Source organism: Lissotriton helveticus, chromosome 3_2 (genome assembly GCF_964261635.1).
Source record: "Lissotriton helveticus chromosome 3_2, aLisHel1.1, whole genome shotgun sequence".
Classification (NCBI taxonomy): Eukaryota; Metazoa; Chordata; class Amphibia; order Caudata; family Salamandridae; genus Lissotriton; species Lissotriton helveticus.
In genome coordinates, this window is record NC_136062.1 from 431,956,860 (window position 1) to 431,982,589 (window position 25,730).

The following is a 25,730-nucleotide window of genomic DNA, read 5'->3' on the forward strand; positions in this document are numbered from 1 at the left end:
GTGTTGCTGCCTATCTGTGGAACTAATCTGGGTCTCTCTGGTTGACTTGTTTATCCTGCTGGTTCCGTGCCACTTCACCTGTGATCTGTCAATCAGTAGCCTCAGTGCCTGAACACGCATTTCTGACTCAGGGTGATGAAGAGATCATATTGGGGCGTTTTGACAAGTGATTCGATATCGTGTTAGTACATACACGTATCATTGCATACGTCGACATTCACATTAACACACTGATATGTATTATTCGGGGAACAGCCTTTACGACGCGGCTGTTACACCGCGTGCCGTTACAATGCGGTTTTTCCAACGCAAGTCGTTACCACGACTTGCGCTGGAGGGCGCTGCAGGACAAGGAAACTATCCAACACCTTCCCTACTGTACGTAGGTTGGTGTTAGAATAGTAAATAAAAAAATTCCGAAGTCCGCACCCCTCCAACGCAAGTCGTGGTAACGACTTGCTTTGGAAAAACCGCGTTGTAACAGCACGCGGTGTAAAAGCACGCGTTGTAAAGCCGTACAACCGTATTATTCTCTCTCTCAACATGTGGGTAGCAGTTCAGGTGAGAGACACGGGGCCTCATTTATGAGGCTGTGCATCACTTTTACGCCGCTGGTGCGTCACTTTTTGTGACACACCGGTGGCGTAAAAAATGCACCTTGTTGCGCCATATTTACATCTAGGTAGATGCGTCACTTTGTAAACCCCTGCGCCACATTATACCTGCGCCAGGTATAATGTATGCAAGGGGGGCATATTGACGCAAGAAAGGGTCGTAGAAGTGACGCAGTGAAATCTATAAGATTTCACTGCGCCACTTCTAGGACACAAATGCGTCATTTTCTTAAGCCTGCCTCACAGCAGGCATAAGACTGACGCAGGCCCTTTCACATGGGGCTTGCCCCATGTGAAAGGATACATTGCTGGAGTTGCGTCTCTTTTGTGACACACTCCAGCAATGCGCCACTTTTGCGCCATACAGATACGTCAGAAATACTGACGTATCTGTAACTCCTTGCGCAATGATGCGTCATACTGTAAATATGACGCATCATTGATGTCGCAAGGAGGGCGCAGTGAAAAGTGACGCATCGCTGTTTTTACGCAGCGATGCGTCACTATTCATAAATGAGGCCCACGGTACGTGAGGTAGCGCTTTCTAATTTGGGATCTCTGGATAAAATGAGGCTCTAATAACACTTCCTGTTTGCCTGCAACTTCACAACTTCTGAAGGCGTCTGGAGCAGCACGACCTCTTCGTAGTCCATCACCATGTCTTTGTGCCTGTCCATGCCAACACAAAGAGCAGGGCCAAACCCCCTTCTTGGCCTGTGGAGCAGCCCTTTACAAAAAAAGGCATTGGCCGCTTTTTTTGAGTGTGTGCATCCTCCGAGAGCGGGCTACTACCGTTCCCATTGCATCAAAACATGTTTATTCTCTTTTGTGCTATTTTAAATACCACGGACCTTTAAACAGTGGCCAGAATATGAATGTCACATTTTTTCCTAGTACAAAACCCGCTGCCCTTGTAATGTTTTTGCAGGGTACATATTTGCGGACTGTCCTGACGATGCCTTTCGGTAATGAGGGTGCTCTGAAAGGAGCTGCCTGTTTTGCCTCGGTACCTACACTGATGTCACAGCTGTCTGCGCGTCCACACATCCATCCGAGACCCCTTGTTCTCCTCCGTGCCTCTTGCCCGTTGCCAGGTAACCGAGAGCGCAGCGCGACGCACGCAAGACAGCCCTCCACTGTCCTTTGCGGTTCACGGCCGCGGCGCTCTCAGCCTCCGCGCGTGATTGACAGGTCAAAGCCCGGCGGCCGTGGTGGGCCTGCCTGCTGCAGACCGTCTGACAGGAGTTTAGGGAAATTCATTTCACACCCTCGCCTCCTAAGAGCCCCATTTGCAATTGCATCTGACCCCCGGTGCATGGGAATATTACTCCAGTGAAAGTTGGCTTCTCTGGGTCTATTTATGAAGGAAGCGTCGGATCCTTGGGAAAGAATAGCGCAGCATTATCAGTTCTGAATGGGCGATGTCTCAATCATGTGTTTTTTTTCTTTTTAAATCTCTTTGCCAAGACTTTCCTGCTGCAATAGAAATCTTGTTCCTTTTTAAAATGTTGGAAACACCTGACCCACGCAAAAAACAGTGGGGCCGATTTACAAGCCCCATGCGCAGCTGGTGCATCACGTTGCGTGACGCACCGGTGGCGCAGCGTGCTAAGGGGTAATTACAAGCACAGGTAAAGTCACCCTGCGTGAATTTACCTGTGCTTGTAAATATCGCCCCTGTTCACGCAGCACTTTGCGTATTAGGGGCAGGAAATGGATGTTGCTGTGGGTGTTCCCACGCAACACCCATGTCCACTGATGCATTTCCAGATTTATGAGAAATCGTAAACCTGGAAATGCGTCAGTTTGCTGCGCCACCATAGGGGTGGCGTAGCCAAGCGAAACAAGAAGACATGTTTTCGTTTCTCCTTGTTTTTTCCTCTTTCAGTGCGTGCTGCAGTCTACAGCACGCATTGAAAGAGGAAAATACCTGCAGTGATTGCTTTTGTCCAGGAGGGGGCCCCTTCCTTCACAAAAGCAATCTCCCAATGGTGCAGGCATCCTTACACCATGGTGCAAGGGTGCCTGCGCCGGCGCATGGCAGCTGCTTCTGCGCCAGCGTAGGGGAGAGCACAGGAATGCGACATATCATTGTAGATATGTCACATTCCTGTGCTCTGAAAGTGCCGCTACGTGGCAAAGCCAAATGGTTTGCAGTGCCGTGCTGCGGCACTTTCTTGTAGATCTACCCCAGTGTATTTTTGTTGGCTCTAACTAACACGTGCACTGGGGCAAACCCCGACCCAGAGAGCCCCTGCAGCGCAATAAGAGCCCCAAGATTAAGAGGCTCTCAATAAGCCGAAGACCAATGGACAACTGGAGAAATGGGCACTTAGGGGGGACCACATCACATTCGACCAGGACAACATGTATACTTATTTCAAGGGAGCAATCTACTTCAAACAGGGATCAGACAACACAGAGCATTTGAGGAGGGACACCAGTGCCGGACTGGCCGCAGCTGGCATCGGGCATTTTCCCGTGAGGCTGAAAAGGTGGAGGGACGCTTTTACATCAGTGGGGGGCCTTTTTTTTATTATTGGGGGATGATTGTGCAGCAGTGCTGCAATATCTGCCCCAGTAAAAAAAGCAGTAGTGCTACACACTTTCATCTCCCAAAACCCCCCACAACCCCCACACCCTCAGACAGGGCCTTCAAAATTGCCAGGCCTGCTTTGGGTTCCGAGTCCGGCCGTGAGGGACACCGTACTAAACAGCGCGGAGAGAATGCAGAGGAAAACCACATGCCGCCAACCCCCGCCCGAGGTCGGTTATTACCAAGAACAATGCTTACTGATTCATCTCCTCAATGACTGGCATAAAACTGACACTAACAAGGCACGTGCTGTGGCGCTCTAGTACTCCACAGCAACTCCCACTGCTAAAGCATGCCTGTCTAGATGCTAACACAATATGTGCCAGTTTCGCTCTTCAGTACCTTAAAGTTTCTGATAGCGGTGTGCTGATTAGTGCTTGGTCACCTCACTATGAGGACAGTGAGCAATACAAGTAACCGTGGCCAGAGGTGAAGAGTTCACATTGAAGGATAACGGGTGGTAGAGCAATCACAGATCTCTGAAATGTTGGATTGCAGATACACGGCAATGATCAAGGAGACGTGTAGGTTAAGCTCCACCCTTACACGTCACAGAAATTCAATACTATACACGAATGTGACATGGGACTACGGCAACGACCTATACGCCGATATGCCGGAATCAACAGAACTTGACTACGCAGTCTCCAGACCATCCAGAACGCTGCCGCCAGACTCGTCCTAGGGACTCCGCGTCACATACACATGACCCAACACCTGAGAGACCTCCACTGGCTCCCCATCAAGAAGAAGGTCACCTTCAAGCTCCTCACCCACGCCTACAAATCCCTCATCAACATCGGACCCAAATACCTCAACGAGAGAGTATCCTTCCACGTACCCAAGAGGAACCTCTGCTCCGCCAACCTCGCCTTGGCAGAGATCCCCGCAACTGCAGAAGTAGAGCAGGCAGGAGAGCCTTCTCCTACATCGCAGCCAAAACCTGGAACGAGCTCCCGGTTAACATCAGATGCTCCCCAACCCTGCAAACCTTCAGGAAGGACATCAATACCTGGCTCTTCAACTGATCCGAAGCTACGACTGATCAAGAGCTGCTCCCCCCCAGCGCCTTGACCCCCTCGCGGGTGAGTAGTGCGCTTTATAACCCCCTGATTGATTGATTGTTTGACATTATAATCACTGTGTGCCTTAATTGTATTTCCATGTGTGAAATATTTAAACGTCTTAATGAAACTTATTCAGTGTATAGACTAGAGATGAATTCACATGTGCACTAATGTTCAGTTAAAGAAATAAAGTATTCTTTATGTACGTTTCTACAAGTACGCTTCACGTTATATTTGCATATGTGATCATGTACTCTTTTACTCACATTGTACATTTATTCTCTAGCTCCTCATGTATGGACACGTATTTGAAGTGCACATTAAATGCTCAGTTAAATTACCCTAACTACAGTCCCCAGTTGAAATGCATTTTGCTTTGCCTGCATGTTCTCTTTTTCTTTTCAGGTTTATTATAATGATTTTCTTTAGAGAAAGGCTTATTGTCTCTATTAGATTGTGGATAGTGAGTCCTTGAGGGAAAACCTAGCAGTGAACGTGGAGAAAGAATGTTCGAAAGATGCCTTGTGTTTATCATGTACCAGGATGGCCATACATTCATGGTTCAGTACCGCAGTCCCAGTTCGATGCATTGGGAAGCTGATGCCTTGCAGATGCGGATGTATGACATTACAACGCATGCTTTTACCAAGCATGCCTTTACAACGCGTTTTTTACATCGCATACCATTACAACGCATAGTGCTTTTGGGTGTTGGATAGAGAATTATTTAATTTACTATTCCAACCCCAGTCCCCGTAGATAGTAGGGAAGGTGTTGGATAGTAAATTAAATCTATTCCCTATCCTAGAGCGCCCCCCAGCGCAATGCGTTGTAATGGTTTGCGTCGTAAAGGCACTGCGTGGTAAACGTTGCGTTGTAAAGGTTGTTCACCTGCAGATGCACTCAAATAATGATTTGATTGGGTTCTGGTGGTCTGAAAGGACTTAAGTACATTTCTGAATCCCTGTTTATTTTAAGTTGGTGTTCACACATGCGAGATTCCCTTTAAACTCGTGAGGCACAATCCTCTCTGCTTGTCATATTCTTGCAAAGTGTCAAACTTTATGCTGAACACTTTTTTCTTTTTCTAAGACCTCTACTAAAGTCTGTTTATGCTGACACTATCTATGCTCTCCAAATAGAGACCCTTAGTTGATGACCCGATGTCTGACCTATGTTTAGAAAAGATAAGTGAGGTTTCTTTATGGATGACCTGTTTGCTTTCATCTGTTTCTTTCTTGTTGTGACTATCTCAATTGTGTATCTCATTATGTTATGCATTAACCTACTGAGGTATTTCAGCTTATCTGCATATTGCAGTATTTATTGAACATACTCGTTTTGGTTTTGGTACTTTTGGTTTGCATATAGACAAATTGGTAAGCCAAATAAAACCCTTAAACTATATTCAGTAGTTTCAGGACCTTATTGTGGAGCCACATGGCTTCACAAGCAGGGGCTCCTCCTCCGTTTGAATGAATGAATGAGGGTTTATAGAGCGCGTAGTTACCCGGAAGCATCCCAGCGCTAAACCTAAACAGAAAGACCAGGGGGGGGAACCGGAGAAACAAAAGCAGCAGATTTAAGGAAATAAGTGGGTTTTTAAGAGTTTCCGGAAGCGTAGGTGGCAGGGTTCGGCCCGTAACTTCAGTGGGAGCGTAGGAGTGTTGCCCCACTTAAATTTCCCACAAGACCCAGAGATGAGAGATACAATGGGTATTTTATTTTTCATCCCGAACAGAGCATCCTGGTGGGGCAGGGCCTGCTGAGTGCCAGCAGCAGGCAGGCAGGTGGGATGTTTTGGCACTATTTCAAGTGTGCATGTCTTTTTGGCCAAGCAAATACTATTGGCTCAGGGCAAGTCCATTGGGAACCTAATTCATCCGCATGACACCGAGGCACCTCTGTCAGTGCGTCACATGACTCATCATAACGGAAAGCAAGCCCCGGCCCGAAGAAAGAGGTGCGAGGATTTTTTGTTTAATCAGATAGATAAATACTTTGTTTTCACGTTTACAATTGCTGACTCTGGGGTGGTTAAAGTAAAAGGGGCGGAGCCCAAGCGCCCTCATTCAGAAACCGCCACTGCCTATGATCTCAATACAATCGACGTGGCACGAAATCATTTAAAAGCATTGTATTCCTCCAACATTGTAATTCTTTTAAAGGCAATCAAAACGATCGCAGCTAAAAACCAGGAAACAAGCCTAGCCGAACCCCTTTTGTCGGCTATGCGGCAGCTCATAAGAGACAGCTCTACATGTCCTGTGCATCTATCCCGCTCTCAGCCCACTGAGATGACTACTACTACTACCAGCCGTTCGGTCACTCCAGATAAGATCTTGCCGACCCTCCGTGATGACACTTCTAAACAGTCAGTCTCTTCAGCTCTCTTGTTGGGCAAAAAAAATGTATTTAACAAGTAAACAAACAGCTACAATCACAGCGGGGGTAGAGTTGGAGGACCGAGAGAAGCAGCTCAGCTCACGGAACAAAACCTCAAGTCACCAACATACAGTTACACAGCCGTTCTGTAAATGGTACAAACCTATCTGGTGCCACATCCAATGAAGAGTTGCCCGGGCAGCCTTACCCAGCCATAGGGAACTATTCTGCCTGAGTTCGGCTATTAGCGAGGGCACCTTGGCAAGCATAGTCATCAAAGGCCTCTATTCGATGCACATTCTCTTTAGTTTTGCAAGTGAGATTCATCCATGTTATGAACATTTGGAACACTGGCGTAACGAAAAGTGAGGGGGCCTCCCTGCACGGTGCTCAGGGGGGCACCCTCCGGGCTCAATCAGGAGCTCTCAGGCCAGAGTGCAGGGCCGATGGGGCCCCTTGGAGCTAGGCGCCCCCCGCACCACGTGGGCTGCGGGGGCCTGTGTTACGCCCCTGGTTTGGAATCCAACAAACCTTTGCGTGCCTTTCCGCAGGGGCAAATGTTAATTAAACTATTATTGACAACACTTTATCGCTCACTGACATCATAATCCCTATGGCGGATACGCCATTCATCGGGATTATGGGCTGGTCTCTGACTGTCCGAGGGGCTCCTTGAACCCATTAGAATCCAACTGGATTGACCAGACGGTTTGAATTCTGACCAAAGTATTCATAATACGGTGGTCGGAATTCAAGACGCAGATGTCGGTCGTAAAACATACGACCTGCGGTCAGAGGTTTTCCGCCCGACATCCAAATCGGCCCCAATGTGTCAAGATTTCTTCCCATTTGCTATCAGGTTCAAGCTCTGAGACCTGTACAACTCAAGGGTAGTTAGGTTGTTAGGCAACCCTTACAGCAAGTACTGCCACTATCCCTAGAAATGAAGGATCTGGATGCTACTGCATAATGATGTAAATTCCAATGGTCTCCTGTTATGTTTTGACTTTCAGGGACTGGTGAATTCAAATAATTAAGGCTTACTCTCTGAAGTTGGTATGGGTGTGAAATATCTAGTGATGCCAGCATGTGCACCTCGTGCAGAAATAAATGTTGAAGTAGTCTTATTCTTTTTATAAAAAGAAATTAGACTTATTATATTAAACTCCATCCATGCGTATGGGGCGCGCAGGAGGTGTCTGATGCAAAAGTGCTCATATGTGTCTAACGGCTTCTGCACGTCTGACCACATGGCACAGGAAATCCTTCTGCTGTGGTCCCCAGAGGGATTTCCTTTTCCCCCAAACACCCTCGGGAGCTGGGTAAGAGCGTCCCCAGCTCCAGAGGCTATTCTGATTCATATACTTAAATGACAATCAGTGTATATGTCATTTCTTTTAGCTAAATTTGAGGTTTGCGGGAGAGTCTGGGAAGGAAAATACTAGAATTTACATGCAAACTACACCCTCCTGGACTCCCTTGGGTGTTTAGTTTTCAGAATTGTTTAGCTTTGGTAGCTTTCCCTAGATGGCCGCAAAGCCCGGGTGAGCAGGTGACTCACTCGAAAAAGATAATTTTGAAGTCTCCACAGTATGTTTTGGCCCATTTCCTGTCACGGGCACTAAGCAGACCCACACAAGTGAGGCACCATTTTTATTGGAAGACTTGGAGAAATGCTGGCTGTTAGGAAATGTTAGAATTGGGGATCTCTAGTTGGCAGCAGCTGGCTACGAGGTCCAAATAGGGATCCTTCTTCCTAAGTCAGAGTAAGGAGGCTACACCCTTTGATAACCCCTGCTCACCCTGTGGTAGAGTAGCACGAGTAAACAGGCCTCTCTCAGAGGGAGCGAGTGAAGCAATGATGACCATACTCAATAACGCAGGGAAGATGCTACAAACGGACACCACAAGAAGTTATACAAAAATAGTTATCTTTATATAGACTGAACGCAAGGCTAAAGGCGCTCAAGGAGCAACAATGCATATAATTACAGAGTAACTTCTAAAAGCAATAAATGCACTTAAAAAGGGTGTGGCCGGGGTCTACGCGACCCGGTGATGCACAATGTACCTTAGATTTAAAGGGGCATGGCACGCAGTCTCACAAGGAAGCTGTGGTGATGAAGAGGCGGATTCGCAGCGGCCTAGCTCCCAGCTGTAGTGGTCCACGGCCTGCACTCACAATAATCCTGGGACGGGGCTTAAAGGCGGGCACCCAGCGGCATATGCAAGTGATAACAAGATCCTCGAAGGGGTGACTAGTGTGGGCACTCAGCGGCACAGCTCCTCATCTGCAGCAGCCCACAATAGCGATAGTGATGATTCTCATAGGGCAGAAAATGTGGGCACTCAGTTCCACAGCTCCTCAGCTGAAGTTGCCAACAATAATGATAGCAATGATTCTCGTAGGAAGGCAAATGCGGGCACTCAGCGGCACAGCTCCTCAGCTGCAGCGGCCCACAATAGCAATAACGATGTTTTCGGTAACCCAGGCAAATGCGGACATTCAGTGGCACAGTTCCTCAGCTGCAGCGGCCCACAATAGCGATGCCTTTGGTAACACAGGCAAATGCGGGCTCTCAGCGGCACAGCTCCACAGCTGCAGCGGCCCACAATAGCGATAATGATGACTTTGGTAACACAGGCAAATGCGGGCTTTCAGTGGAAACAGCTTCTCAGCTACGGTAGCCCACAATAGTGTTAACAATGACTTTGGTAACACAAGCAAGTGCAGGCTCACAGAGACAGCAGCTTCTCAGCTACGGCGGCCCACAATAGCGATACAATGACTTTCAGCCTGTGTTCTCCGCAGTAGAACCAGAGGCTCTGGAATTCTCAACAGAGCCCTCACCTGCGAGTAGAATCCCCCTCAAATTGGAATCCAGACAGCTGATGGGAGAAGTGTAATATCCCTGAGACTTCAGCAAGAGGCAAGCTCCAATCAGGCCCTTGGGTAGTTGATTCAGCAAGATAGATGATAGTTTCAACGTCCTTTCCCTCTTGTTACACGTACAGAGGTTCGTCTTGACATCTGGAAGTAACACATTGTGTAGGGTTTTAGCACAGATATTTAAACCCAAAAAGTCTTTGTTCAAAAAGTCACAAATCACTGAGCCCAGCCAAAACCAGTTCGGTGTAATCCTGGAGCACTCTGTTCACAAAACTGCATCCTGCCTTTCAGGAAGAGGGGGTCTGCCATCAGATGCAGAGTGGGAGGTGGAGCCATCATTCACCTTGCCAGGCACAGCCCTGCTCAGATCAAATGGTCACCCCTCCCCATACTCCACTGCAGATCTCTCTATTCAATCCAGGTCGGGCTTAGCCTGCCCTAACCCTCCAAAACCAGACAGCCAATACACATAACAGCAGAGCACGCTGGAAGGTTTAGGCAAGATAATACCTATTTGCAATCACAGAATATAAAAATAATTGTCACTAAGAGATGCACTTAAATATTCGGATCCAGGCATACTAAATTCGACTTTTCTATCATGTTCCTTGGGTCAATTAGGATTATTACTAATTCATACAGTCAATTTACAATAGCGATCATTCGCTCTGTGGCACTGAATGGCAGTGGAACAGCGCCCAGTGCATCTAATACCAGCAAGCACGAAGGAGACAAAAGCGAAAAATGGAAGGGTGCCAGGTCTAACAGGAAATTTGTGGTGGCCCGGTGATACCACAACTTTCCCACACTGAAAAGTGCAGAAAACTTGATTTTTTAGCTAAATTTGAGGTTTTCAGGGTATTCTAGGTAGGAAAATGTTGGGAGATCCACACAATCCACACCTCACTGGACTCTCCTGGGTCCCTAGTTTTCAGAAATATCTGAGTTTGGTATGTTTCCCTAGTTGCCAGCCAAGTCTTTTTGTGATCAATAATTTTTTAGTCTCCACAGTACATTTTGGGGCATTTTCTGTGCTGGGCACTAGCCCTACCCACACAAGTGATGTACCATTTTTATCAGGAGGTTTGCGGGAATGCAGGGAGGTGGAAGTTTGTGTCTCCAAGCAGATTGTGAGGAAAATATGTTTTTGGGCCAAAATTTGAGATTTGCAAGGGATTCTGGGTAACCGAACCTGGTAAGAGCCACACAAGCCAACCCATTTTAGATTCCCCTGGATGTCTAGTTAAACATTTTTTACAGGTTTTCTAGGTTTCCCTAGTTGGCGGCTGAGCTAGGGTCTAAAATCCACAGCTAGGCCCATTGGAAAAAGGGTATTAGAGTCTTGTGGCATGCAGCACTTTCATCAGAAGACACACTCAGGAGCCGATTAGAAGATTGGAGGTCCGACCGCTGGACCGCAGTTGTGGCGGGAGGGAGAATGCCGCCAAGTCTGTAGCTTCCCGACTGCCATATTCCAAGTCAACCGTCAGCCTTGCGGTGTGAAAGCAGTGGTCTTGCTGTAGCAGCATGGTGTGGCTCACTGAGTGGGCCTGAAGGCAATTCCACCACACTGCAGCACCTGCACTGTCATGCTTGAACTGTTACTATGCACCATGTCATGCATTGCACATAGTGGGTGCACAGCAGTGCAGGAAAGAGGGGCAGTAGCCAGTGTCCCGACCGATGCATCTTTCCATGATCCTTCCTGAGGTGGCAGGCTTGTGTCAGGCTAGTTGCGGTTCCACCGCCACACTTGTAATCGGACGCTGGGGTTGTGGCAGTCAGACCGTCACAGTGAGTTCGGAGGTCTTGGGACCGCAGAACTCGTAATCAGGCCCTAAGTCTACCAGAATCATTATAATTTGGAGCAAGTTATCATATGGACATTCTGCCAGAAACTTTCATTCAAACAAAGCCTATGGCATTCTGGGGTCTCATTACACTGTTAAATTCAAGAATTACCACATGAATCGGAATTACAAATTGTGTGATAATTAATACACCCACACAGTTGGTAGATTAAAGCAGGTCAGATCTGCCAAAGTTTTTGTGGGGAAAGGTCCACCTAAAAGCAAAACGTGAAATTTGGCGGGCTTAGAGATTCTGCATGTTATGCCTCATTTGCATGAAAGAAAACTGGTACTACGGAAAACTCATAGATATCTAACACGTGTACAGCAAAAAAAGTGAGAAAGCATCAAAAATATGCTGGCTGCTATTCATTTACATGACATTTTTATACAACTTTTCCCAATGCAGTAAGCAAGTTCAGAAAATGTGGTCAAACTGAAACTGCAGATCAGGGCCCGACTGTGAACTAAAACCGGCCCTGGCAAACATGGGGGGCGGGTCTGTGGCCGAGCTGTTTGCCAGAGCCTATCCCAGCCACTTTTGTTACAGGGGGTAGATATTGCAATACCGGCCCTCGGTAACAAAATCGGCACTCCAGGGGTCCAAAACCAGCCCCCACCCTGGTGGCTCACCGGGGAAATGCCCGGTGCAGGCTGCAGGCAATCCGGCCCTCCTGCAGATAGACACTAAAGCACATTTCCTTAGTTCTTCTCGTGGGACGAATATCAGATGACCATGATATGTAGAGACAGTCCTCTATGGTAAAAGCTGACCTCACTATATCTGCTGTTCTTGCTTGACTATGCCAACTTCAGAATGAGGATAAGCATTACTTAAACAGTCAAGCTAAAGCCCTTATTACAAGCACTGGGCAAAATTCTGACCCCTGTGCAAACATGTGCTTGCACAGAGATCATAATTATGGGCTGTGTGCTACTTAGGACACCCTCACAATTACCCCCCATAAATTCTGGCAGGTGTAAACCTGCTGAAATTTATCAGGGAAAATGGCCCGTAATAAAGGCAAAACTTGTGGAATGAATTCAGCATGTTGTGCCTCTCTGCACGTTATGCCTCATTTGCAAGTTAAAAAGTCTGAATAGGAGGTGTCCACCACACGTGGTAAATACCTCACTCCATGATGATGGTATTTACCACAAGTGGTGAATACCTCACCTATTCTGCCTAACATGTCATGAGGGCGCTAATATGCAATCTACTACATTAAGAAATTAGATGGCAGTATATTTTGATACATGTGCCAATGAGCAACAATGCTAAGGCTTTTAGTAGAGATGTGTCCATGTATCAAAACTAATTTATAAGTGTTATAATTTACGGTAGTGCATCCATAAAGTGTGCAATTTAATAAATCGGAAAAGAAGAGATTTACTATTTCTAGTGAATACCTGATCCAGGGGTGATGCTATTTACCATGTGTGGTACACACCACACCCTGTTACGCCTGACTTGTGATGAGGACTTGGTGGCTGATTGTGAAATTGGATGGTTGACTGCTGTTGAGGATTCATCTACAAATTGGTGATGATCATTTTAGTGATTAATATACCACTTCAACGACTCCCTGCGTTGCTTAGAAGGACTTATTATCCATGATAACCCATGAGAGCTGGCACATTTTAGGGGTTAGTGTGTGTCACAATAAACTACAAGGGCAATTGCAGCCAGTTGAAGCCTTAGCATACAGGTGAGAAATATGAGATATCTGGTTAATAACTGGTGCAGCATTGTTTTGTACATTTGTTCATAAGGCAGTGCTGAAGCTGAGGGCAAGGAGATAGTCTGGAGTGGTATATTCCACAGGTGGATTCTCCTTTAGTGTTATCACTTCCTCCTGGTAACTGAGGATTTTAATCTACTACCCAGCACTAAACTACTTCCATATTCTGCAAAAATTGCAACACTTAGGGCCTGATTACAAATTTGGTGGTTACGGCTGCCTACCCGTTTACAAATGTTTCATGTGTCTTGGGGTTTTCTTTTTTTTTACTTTTCCCATGTTTTACTTTTTCACGATGGTGCCCTGAAAGTTGCCACTACAATTAGAATGACACAATAGCTCCTTCACAGCATGGACTGTAAAGTCCATTATGTGTAGGAAATGGGTGCATGCACTCCGGGCAGCACATGTTGCGCCCCCCTGCACGCACCCCACGGCACAGACACAAAGGGGGGCCCTGTAGGGCCCCTTTTGTTTCCTCTTCACCACGGTTTTCGTGAAGGAAAAAATTCCATGAGGAAACTCGTGATATGTTTGGCAGGACCCCGATGGTCTCTCCAAGCATATTGCTGCCTCCTGACTGTCGGGACACTGCTAAGGAATGACAGTGTCTTAGCGGTGTGAATGGGGCATGCAATGGGTTTTGCAGATTTACAAGGATGTGTAAATTTGAGGCAGCTCCCAAAACGACTGCCATGCAAAAGCAAGTGTTAGATTGGAACACGCCGGACAAATACTTTTATTTCTCTTTGTTTTTGCTCTTTCTATGTGTGTTGCATTTTGCACCACTCATAAAAAGAGCAAATCATCTTTTAAAGATTATATATGTGCAGGAAGGTCTCCATTCCTGCACATAAACAATCATGCCCTGCAGCACAGACATCCTTGCACCACAGTGCAAGGGTTCCTGATTTTCAGGGAAGATTTCCTGCAATGTAAGCACCAATGAACTATGTAAAAAAGGCTGTCTGTGTTGGCGCTACACTGCTATTTTTAGTGCAAGGGAAAACAAAGGGGTGCGCTGTATTCTTGTCAAAAAGCGTATCTCTGCTTTTTTTTATGGCGCAGCACTGCGCTCTAAAATATTCCACAATGCTGCGCACTTTCGTTGTGAATATACCCCCTAGTGTCATTGCATAAGGGAAAAAGAATACACTTTGCAATAATGTATTAGCATTTTTCTCATGATTATAACCTTGAGACAAAGGCCTGCTTCAGAGCTCTTCTGCTCTTTTCTTTCCCTCCAGCCCTGAGAACCTACAGCATTGACTGTGCTTTTAGATTCCCAAGGATACTCTGCAGCAATTACCCAGTGAAACCATCCATCCTTTGAACAGGACACAAAGAGCTGGAGATGAAGGACTCTCTGAAGTGATGGGACCAATTCCAATGCTGTGGAAAGAACCTGCCATGGCAGAGCCTCTCATCTCCCACTTCCTTTAATACCCTGGATCGGTGGTGGCCATACCGCCCGCGACAGTGACGCCGGCGTGCAGGCGGGAATCTCTGCCTGCAGTACCTTCATGTCAGCCGGGTCTTATGGAGCGAATTGCTGTGGATCCTTTCATGATGCACAATGGTTGAAAGTGAATCATGAAAGAGATTGACTTGTCACCTCTTCTATTTCATATGGCATATTGTAATCTTCTGCTGTGCCTCCTTTCTTGGGATAATAAAGCATTTCTGGATGTGTCATTGTATGGAAGAGATGGTACTGCATAAAATTGATTTGAAATATTTTGTAACAGAAATCCTTTCAAATAGGTCAATTTTTGTTCAAAAAGGAACATCTTGTATATATTTCATAGAGAACATCTTGGTAAATCTTTGTAGGTGATAGGAGGATTTAATAGCTAGATTCTACATATATTCTGTGCGACTGCCAGGTAGAAAGTCACTGGATTATCTGTAAATACATATGGAAATTCACATTTTCATTCTGTTATTTAACTCTCTTCAGGAATCCTAGGCCCAGAATTACTAAGATTTAATGTTACACTGTGCTGGGTGAGAATGTGCTCTTCTGTATTGTGTGGAAGAGAACACACTGCACCACACTATGGGCCATATTTATCATTATTGCACGCAACATGATCAGTGGCGGCTGCCACGGAGTAGTATGGGTGGGGTGGTGAAGGGGAAAGAAAAAAATATAAAATGCTATTTACCTGGTTGCCGGCTGCTGCAGGAAGCACAGAGGCTTGCCTAAGCCAATTACTATGCTGCTGTCACCAGCAGGACAGCAGTGTTGGCCCGCCCAAGACACCCAGCCAAACCGCCATGCACTCTTTCCCTGCTGGCTGTGAAGACAGCCCACCCCTCCCCCCCTTCCCCTGGCCCCATAAAACCGCCTCGGAAAAATAAAATAATAACATTGTGTTATTAGCATTTTATTCTTTATTTTTATCACTGCTCAAAGAGCTGTAGGGTGGTAAGGTGGAGGAAACGCCACTGAACGTAATGCAGCAAGGGATGTATGACGTTACCACGTGATCAAAATGATCACAGTACATCACAACGCAGCTTTTACAACGCAAGTCGTTACCACGACTTGCGCTGTAGGGTGCCGGACTTAGGAACAGTATGATTTACTATTCCAACTCCAGCGTACGTAAGGTAGGGAAGGTGTAGGAATAGTAAATCACACTATTCCTTAGTCTAGAGCGCCCTCCAGTGCAAGTCGTCGTAACGACTTGCGTTGTAAAAGCTGCGTTGTGAATGTATTGCGGTGTTTTGACTGCGTAGTAAAGGTTGTTTTCCGCAGCAAGATACCTAGCTGTGCTGCGTGAAAGAGGTAGGGCAGGAATGCACCATATCTATCAAAATATAGAACAATCCTGCTTACTATCTGCGTTGGCACACAACCTGATGCCTATTGCCAATGCAGGCACCCTTGCACCATGGTGCAAGGGTGCCTGCGTTACAGGCAGGATTGTTTCTGTTCAGAATGGAACACCTTTATGCACAAAAACAATCATTTAAGGTTGGGGTGACTACGTGTCTATGTGTTCTGGGTAGGCATAGCATTTTGACACACTCCCAGGTCTACTAGTACTGGTAAATATGGCACTGCTTCAGAACACATGGTGTATGCATGGGAACAGAGTAACGCAAAGTAGCAAATTGTGCACCAGATTTATGAAGCCACGCAGGGCTATGCAATCAGCTCTGTGTGCCTTCGTAAATCTCATCTAGGTTTTGCGTATTACTTGCGTTACCTTTAGTGGTGCAAGGGCACACACAACACTCTGATACATATGGCCCTATATCTAGAAAGATTGTACTGCTGCTCTTGTTATGTCATACACCGGCACACAAACAGGCTATTTTGTATGACACAGCCTTACATCATGGCCCAGAGAAGAGGCTGTGCTCTCTAGTGTAGGAATTGTACTTGAAATATGTCTGTCCAGTACAAACTACTTGGTGCAGATGAACGCAGACAGTTCTGAAGCAGTGGATGTGTGTTTCACACTGCAGTTTCACACGTTTGTTTCAGTTTCTGGCAAACATCATGACATTGTGCTTGGCTTGCACTTGCTTCCAGTAGGTGTTTTTGAAGCAAAGCCCATTCTGGCTTTGACCCAAAATCTATGGCTGTTAAAGCTGACCTGCCCCCTAAAATGTCACCTTGAGGCAAACCGATGCGAGGTGTTTTTTGCACTGGGAAAAGTGTATCCTTGCTGTGCAAAAACCTTTGTTCTATATAATTAATCATAGCAGCAACTACCCCCCATTGCACAGCTATGCATTGTACATCTGGTCCTTGATGCTGCTTTTTGCCTGATCCTGAGCAGAGAATAACAAAAGATGCATGTGCCCTTGCTTGTTCCCCACAGTATCTTGCCTGTTTGCACCTCATATGTAACACATTTCAGATTGTGTAAACCTCTGAAGCTGTAGAAGGCTAACCTCAACCTAACTCATGGTATTCTCTGGTGAATTGATTGAGATACTATTTTCCATTGCACAACATTGTGAGCTTTCAAGATCACATTTTATCCCTCTGCTAAATATGTTCATTTAATGACTGTCCCTTCACTGGCTAGGTACATTTTCAAGGCCATTGAGGGTTTGCGCCTGTCGCTGAGCCAGAGAACAAGTAAATAACTACTTGGCTTCCAGGGCTTCCTTTGACATATGTTTGTGTATGTCTGTACATAAATCATAGGGGCTTATTGGCATTATCGTTTTTTGATTTATGTGTATGTGTGCATATATGTTATTTGTGTTTGTGTATACATATATATATATTTGCCACTGGTTATAGTTAGAATCGTGTTTCCATAGGAAATGCTTTTATTGTGTTGCTGATATCTTTGAGGCTGTTTGACGAATCTCCACAAAATGTTACAAAAAAGGGCTACTTTTTGACTAGTTTGCTCATTGAAAGTTTTGGGGTGATCTGTCAAGCGAGGTCCAAAAAAGTTAGGGTTCCAAAACTCATCTTACCTATTAATTTTTTCATAGGAACTTTAAACAGACCTACAGCCGAAACCGCTGCACGGATTTACACCAAATGGGTCAGTAAGCTGGATCTTGGTGCAGAAAGAGTACCTTTTGTGTTTTGGTGTAAAGAAAATTGTTTCCATCATGCTGTGGATGATCCACAGAGCTGACAGATCTCCTGCTGCGATCTGATTGGTTACCACCACATAAACCAGGAAGTGGTAGTGATAGAGCGCGCGAGGCCACCCGAACAATAGTTTTCGCCGTTTCCGGCTTCAGGGCCCATATACTTTCAAATCACCATATACATCGATCGGGTGACTTCACGAGCTCTACCAAGTTGATGTGTGTGTGTTCCCTGCTAATAATTTTCAGTGCACCCGACTTACCATCCACCGATACGGGTACCTAATGACCACAATGAATCAGGGAGCTAGCTGTAAAAGAAAGGCAGCAAAATGCAAACCCAAACAATAACATTCAAAATACTGTTGAAATGACCACGGACAACTGGAAGTTTTAAAATGTTTATCTAAAGTTCATTATTTTCTTGCATGAGGTACAGTAAAATAAGGCAATCAATAACCAAGATAACGTAAATTATATAGGCATAAAGAAATAATGACAGGGTAATCATTCAAATGTAATATGAAATGCAGATGGAAAATACTATAAAATCTCAGAAATGTTTAAGCATGGACAGTTTATGCATGAATAACTATGGGAGGGCCTATAAAGAGTAACACGCTTCACTTAAGGTGAATGGGCCTTTGAACAATCTAGGCAATGAAGTTCTAGACCATATCAGAAAATTACAAACCGAAATGCAAAATATAATTTCTAACCAGTGAGAAGACATAGGAACAAACTCTTGAAAATATGTAATTGACTTTCAATAGTTGCGGAAAGGCATGGAAATATAACATATGCAATGATGAACTTTATTAAGGCAAAAGTTAGAAATTCAGAAGGTGCAAGATTTAAGAGTTTCAGAGCAATATTTACCTAGAAAGGTGTGGAAACCAAACCCTGGCCACGGGTCAGTTAAGGACAGGAAACCCTCAAGGAAGGATACCCCTCAAAGGACAGCAGGTGCAGAATGGACACCCAGGACAGAACAGGATACCCTCGGAATAGGAATCAGGACAGGACCCTCAGGACAGGACAGCAAACCCTCAGGACAGGACCCTCTTCAGGACAGGACCGGAACCCACAGTTCGGAAGCAACGCCTGCGCTCCACCCGCTCTGCAGCTATCGATCAAGACCCCGATTGGGTCAGCGAACTCCCAGCTAAGTGCTTTGCCAGCACTTTAAGGTTCAGTAGAACCTCAGTCTATGGTCAAATTCGGACAGAGTGCTTCGCAGCGCTCTGTATCTTCAGTCACCTATTGAGTGCGTTGGGTCAGTGACAGGTCAGCTAAACCAGACAAGTCGGACGGTTCACTAGGTGAACCGAGGGTAGATATACAGTTTGGGGTCAGTGTACCACCCCCCAATGTTGCAAAGTGTCAGAATCCTTCAATTTGGATTGGCCCTAAGGTAGGATTTGGGTAACACACCAATCACGACATAGAGTTTCAAGCCTACATTTGCATAATAGGGTACCGCCTAACTAGATTGGGGTTCTCATGAGAACTGGTGCAGAAATACAATGGCAACTTTAACATTGTTGCTCTGTGAGCACATATGATTGGTTCAGCCGAGTTTTCGGGTCGTTCTCAGGAGCATCTTGCTCATCACTGCCAACTGGCCGAGTTCCATCATTCAAGGTCTGCTCTGCCTTGGCAGGTCGCGCAGGCGCAGAAGGACCTCCAAAATGGTTCTCGGCACAGACAAACCCCATTCCCCGCGGTACATAAAAAGTAAGCGAAAAACAAATTAATACATAATAATGTCATTATGAAAATACATCACAGGATTTGTACTTTTGACTCATCATCAAGAAATAAAACTATTGCATTTAAATGTTAGCTACATTGACACAGTCACAAGAGCAGTGGCACGAGCAGTACCACATGATAAGCACAGCTATGGATTACGCATGCGCATAACTTTCCCTCCACTTCTGCAGACGCGTCAGGACACGTGAGTGTGGCTGACGCATGCGCAGTAACTAAATACAAGCGGCGGCCATTTTTAGATGACTCGAGTAAATTATTTTAGTAAAACACATGTGCAAGCTTCACGATCCTTATCCAAACTAAACGAAAATGTTAGTAGAACATACACTTGTTACTTTATTACACATAAACGAGGTTCTTGACTTCGGCAAGCCGCAAAATATGCGAAGCTTTGCTTCATCAATCCCCTCTTTGATGATATTTACTATCATCACAAATTATAATGGAACCAGATGCCAACTTTCTTTCACACTTTATAAAGTTCTATTTCTTCCAGCAACCGTTCTAACTTTTCTCTCTCAGTTTTAGTAGGGTGAGAAGTCTTCACCTTTTTGTATATCTGATCATTCACTTCCTCTAATTCAATCTCATCCACACTTCGTTTCACTCCTCTTGCATTTACCTCGTGCTTTTTGGTGCGCTTGCGGTATTTACAGCATAAGAAAATGGAAAGTATAATAAGACCTATAATACCAATTGGCATCAGAATTTTGAACGATGCTAGCAAGCCAATGACCTACATTTGAGAGACCATCTACCAGTCTCTTCCAGGTACTATCAACCTCGAGTGGTTTGAGTTCCTTTGCCAAATTAGTAATGTTTTTCACATATCTTTTGATCTGTACACTTTTATCCGGAATATAAGTGCAACAATGTTGCGCCTTCAACATCCGGCAGACTCCGCCCTCTTTCAATAATAAGGTGTCAAGAGCAAGTCGATTCTGCAAAACCATTGATCTGATCGCAACCATTTCAGTATTGACCAGCAGAAATCCATGAGCTGTTTCAGTAGACAGCACATCCACTATAGTAGACAATTTGCAAATTCTGTGAGTGTTCAGAACCACTCCCACTCCAGGTATCAGTGCATTGAAAATACTACCCATAATTTCACCTATACTTTCTCTTTTACTACGCACTAAGCCATTAGTATCTTCATTGCTTCCAGCTTTCCCATTCACATGGTATATTTTCGGGAAGACAATGCCAAAGTAGCAGCTTCCATACCAGTGATCCGGCAATTTGAAATAAGCCTTGTCCCCACAAATATAATAAATTCCAGGAAACACAGGCTCTGACCCATTTTTGAAACCCCAACCTCCAATTACCTTGTAATTATGTTCGCATTCACTGGAACCAATGAAAACATTATTATAATAGCTAGTCTTCTCGCGGTGAAGACATAGCTTGCCTTTCTTTTCAAAATCCAGCAACAGAGCAGGACCCGCTCCACCAGATGAGGTGCCTTCCATGTTCTCTGCCCACTTTGGCTTTTTCTGACTTTCGTCATTAGCCTTCTTTTGAATTTTAATTCTTCTTTTCTCTGCCATGTTCAGGAACATTTTTTCCTGCTCACGCAAAGAACAAGTCAAGTTATCTCTGTGTGCGTCTGCTATGTCAATGTTACCTATAGTCAGAAAGTAGTCTCCCATATATCTTATGGTGTCACTTTTGGTATGTACAGGATTCAAGTTCCCACGTATAGGAAGTTCAGAAAAGATCACGTCATTGTTAGAGTAATAATACTGTAACGGTCCTCTTTTGTAAAATAAACTAGCTAAAATGCTACAGGAGATTCCATATGTCAATGGCAGGTGATGGTATGTCACGCCTTCCGCCACAGAAGTAGGTAGCTTCATGCAGACATAGCAATCTTCAATTTCCATAGTCTCTACATAGTGTATTAATCAAGTTTGCGAAAACATTTAAGTGTGTCTTGTTCTTAACTCCATGATAATGTAGTCCTCCCTCATCTGATGCTTCTAAGTTCTGTTTTGTTTGTCTCAGGGCTCTTTCATGTCGTGCTACACTCTGTGTTGTTAGCTCCTCACTGTCAGTATTTACAACTTCAGTAGGGACAATGTTAGTATCTTTACTTACAGCAAAGGGAATGAAAATTGTTAGTCCTATCCAGATAACTATCAGTACTACTACACTACATATACACACCTTGCAACACGTCTTAAAACGGCTGCAACTAGGTCTACCATTCACTGTTGAATCAGACATTTTGGCTCAGAAGGAGTTTCTCGACCCCTCTTTTTGGCTTTACACAACTAGCTTACTTTGTGCAAATTCACGGTGGTTCGTCTTCTTCTTCAGCTGAGTACTCAGGGACGGGCTCTCCGTCGCTCACGTCAGTTATATCAAGATCTTCAAGTTCTTCCAAAACCAGTGTCCATTCAGGAGACTTGTACTTTTTGTTTTGTCTTTTTATTCGTTCACTCCTTCTTTTGGAAGAGTCTTCTTCTTTCTCTGCTATCCGAGCACTTCTTCTTGCTTCTGCACGTTTTTCTTCCACTGTCTTTATCCTTAGTCTCAATCTTTTTAAAAACCTAGGCTCAAGGTTGTTTCTTTTCTTTAGTCTCTTAGTCGGTACTTGGACTTCACTTTCTTCTCTTATTCTCTTGTTCTCTTTATCTTGTGGTAATTCTTCTCCACTTTCTTCTTCTACTTCCCCTATCTGGCTAGTTCCAGGGCTAGCATCAAATTCTTCTGCCTGGTTGCTAATCTGGCCTTGTTCAGGAATATTTTGTTTTTGGCTTTCGATTGTCTTTGTTTCTGTTTCTGTTTCCTGAACCCGTTCTTCTAACCCTCTCTGATCCTGTTCAAGCACTTCGATCTCTTGATTTTCTTCTGCTCGAACTATCACTCTATTTCTAGTCTCTCCTTTATCTGCATCAGGTGTTAGCGGTGGTGTATCGAACACCTGCTCTGTCCCTGTCTGACCTTCTCCTTCCTCAGTTTTGATGTGAATCTCAAGCGGCTGAGGTTCTTCGCCTGTGCCTTGCTTTTCCTGGCTAATCCACTCTCTACCTTCACACAGTCGCTCTCTTGTTCTGATAGGATCTTCGGTCAGATCAATCATCGGTATCCATTCTTCTGGCCATATGCTTGGCAGCTCGTCTTCAGCTACTCCTGGCTCAGTTTCCTGGACCTCTTCAGCAGGCTGGATTCTTGGCAGTTCGTAGTCAACTACTCCTGGGCCAACGTCTGCTGTTCCTGCAACCTGACTGATGCTGGGCTGCTCGTTGTCAGCTGCTTCTGGACTGGCTCCTGCAGGGTCCTCTGCTGGTTGCCCTTCTTCTGCAAATTCTTTGTCTGGTAATACCTTCTGGGTGTGTCCAGCGTGGATCCACTGGGGAACACCTGCGACCTTCACTGCAGTGGTTGTTACCAGGATTACTTGGCGTTTCTTTCCCCACCTTGGTGCCAGACAATTAGATCGAGTGTGCTTCTTTATTTTGACCCAGTCTCCTGGAACCAAGTTGTGGAGAGGAGTCGTTGGATTGAGGATGCCGTCGTCTCCAATCTGGCGAGAGATAGAACGCACTTGGTCACCCAATCTTCTGCAGTATTCAAGCACCAAATCATCAGTAATACTCAACAGTTTGCTTCCTGGCACCCATGCTTGTCTCATCACTCTTCCCATAATGATTTCATGGGGACTTAGGCCTGTCTTGCGGTCAGGAACACTTCTCAGTCCCATTAGGACCAGAGGCAGGGCCTTCACCCAGGTCATGCCAGTAGCATCTGTCAGCTTTGCTAGTCTGTTTTTTATAGTTCCATTTACTTGTTCCACTATTCCAGAAGCCTCTGGGTGGTATGCACAATGGAGTTTCTGCCTTATTCCAAAGGCCTTACAGAGTTCAGCCAGTATTTCATTCTGGAAATGTCCACCCTTATCTGATTCAATAATGTATGGTATTCCGAATCTAGGTATCAGTTCTTTTAGTAAACACTTCGCTACTGTCAGTGCGTCACTTTGGGGAGTAGGGTAAGCTTCTACCCATTTTGAAAATACGCAAACAATGACAAGGACATATCGTTTCCCTTCACAACGGGGCATGGTGATGAAATCAATCTGTATCCTTACAAAGGGACCCCCTGATCTCCCAATCTTGCTCAGTTCAACCATTGTCCTCTTGCCTGGGTTCATCTGTTGACATGACAGGCACCTCTGGCAGAGGGACTCTGCTACCTTCCTGAACTTCTTACTGTACCAAGTCTGTTGAAATACCAGAATCATGGCATCCCTACCAATGTGTGATCCTTCATGTATTAATCTTGCCATTGTGCCAAGCAAGTGTCGGGGTAACACAGGCATACCAGTTGGGCCCAAAATCACACCATCCACACGTCTCGGTCTACACCCATCCTCCTTCCATTTCTCTCTTTCTTGCCAAGGAGCCGATTCCTGCCACTCTCTCACTTCATCCCATGTAGGCACTTCTTCAAACACCTGAAGCTGGCAGCTGGTTCCTGGCCCCCCTCGTTTTGGATTTACAATATACCGATCTTTGGCACACCATTGGGCCACTCGATCAGCATAATCGTTTCCCAGTGATACTTTGTCCATGCTCTTTTTATGAGCAGCACATTTTACCACTGCCAGTTCTTTGGGCAACTGGATGGCCTCTAAAAGGTCATGAACAACCTTTGCATTCCGAATGGGAGTACCTGAGGAAGTCATGAATTCCCTCTGCAGCCACAATTGGCCAAAGTCATGCACAACTCCATAACAGTACTGACTGTCAGTATACACTGTTATGCGTAAGTCCTTCCCAATTTTGCAAGCTTTTATCATAGCTATCAATTCGGCTACTTGTGCAGACTTGATGTTATATAGGTAACCTGCTTCTTCAATTTTTGTGAAAGAGACTACTGCATAAGCAGCACTCAGGCCTCCTAGTTCATGTCTTAGACAGGAACCATCCACAAATAGTTCTTTATCATGTTCAGGCAATGGCACTTCTTTTATGTCTGGGCGTGGTTTAGTACTGAACTCTGTCAGGTCAATACAATCATGTTCATCATCATCCCCACCTTCTATTTCCAAGGGGTCGGGGAGTAAAGTGGCAGGGTTCAGAATACCGCACCTAACAATGCTTACATTTGCTGCACCCACAAGAATCCTCTCGTATTTAGTCAGCCGACTAGGGGTGAGATACTGTGTTTTAGTTCTGGTCAATAGAATTACCACTCCATGTGAAACATACACGGTCACAGGATGTCCCATGACAATGGACTCACTCTGTTCCAAACTTGCACAGGTAGCAGCTACTGCTTTCAGACAGCCTGGTAACCCAGCAGCTACTGGGTCCAAAGTGGCAGAGAAATAGGCCACAGGCCTTCTGGTCGTGCCATGTTCTTGAGTCAGGACTGACAATGCGCAATTATCGCGAGTGTCACAGAATAAGGCAAATTCTTTGGAATAATCTGGCATTCCCAACGCAGGGGCTGTACACAGACAGTTTTTCAGTCTTGTGAAAGCCATTAGGCTTTCATCGTCCCACTCTACAATATCTGGCATTCCTCTCGTGGTCATCTTTATCAAGGGCCTGGCTAAGGCTGCAAATCCCAGAATCCACTGCCTGCAGTACCCTAATACACCCAGGAACATTCTGACATCTTTTTGAGTACGGGGCAACTGCATCTTTTGAATTATTCTCACTCTTTCTGATGTGACTTTTCTGACACCCTTTTCTATTTGGTGTCCCAGATATTTCACTGATTTCGCACAGAACTTTAGTTTGTCAGGGGCCACTTTATGCCCTTTCTCACACAGATGATTTAGGAGGGCAATGGTGTCAACTACACAGTCCCTATGACTTTTAGACGCCAGTAGAAGGTCGTCTATGTACTGCACTAACACAGAGTTCCCAGGTAAGATCAAAGTCTCTAGACATTTTTTCAAGATCTGATTAAAGATAGAGGGGCTCTCTGTATACCCTTGAGGGACCCGGTTCCAACAATACACGTGACCCTCGAAGGCAAAAGAGAAAAGAAATTTGCTGTCGGGGTGCAGGGGTATCGAAAAGAATGCATGACATAAATCAATCACAGTGAACCATTCAGCATCCCAAGGAATCTGGTACAATATCACTGCAGGGTTCGGGACAATAGGGCAGCAAGGAACTACAATTTTGTTAACCTTTCTCAGGTCTTGCACTACCCTATACTTGCCACTAGGCTTTTTGATGCCCATAATCGGTGAGTTGCATGGGCTGCTCAT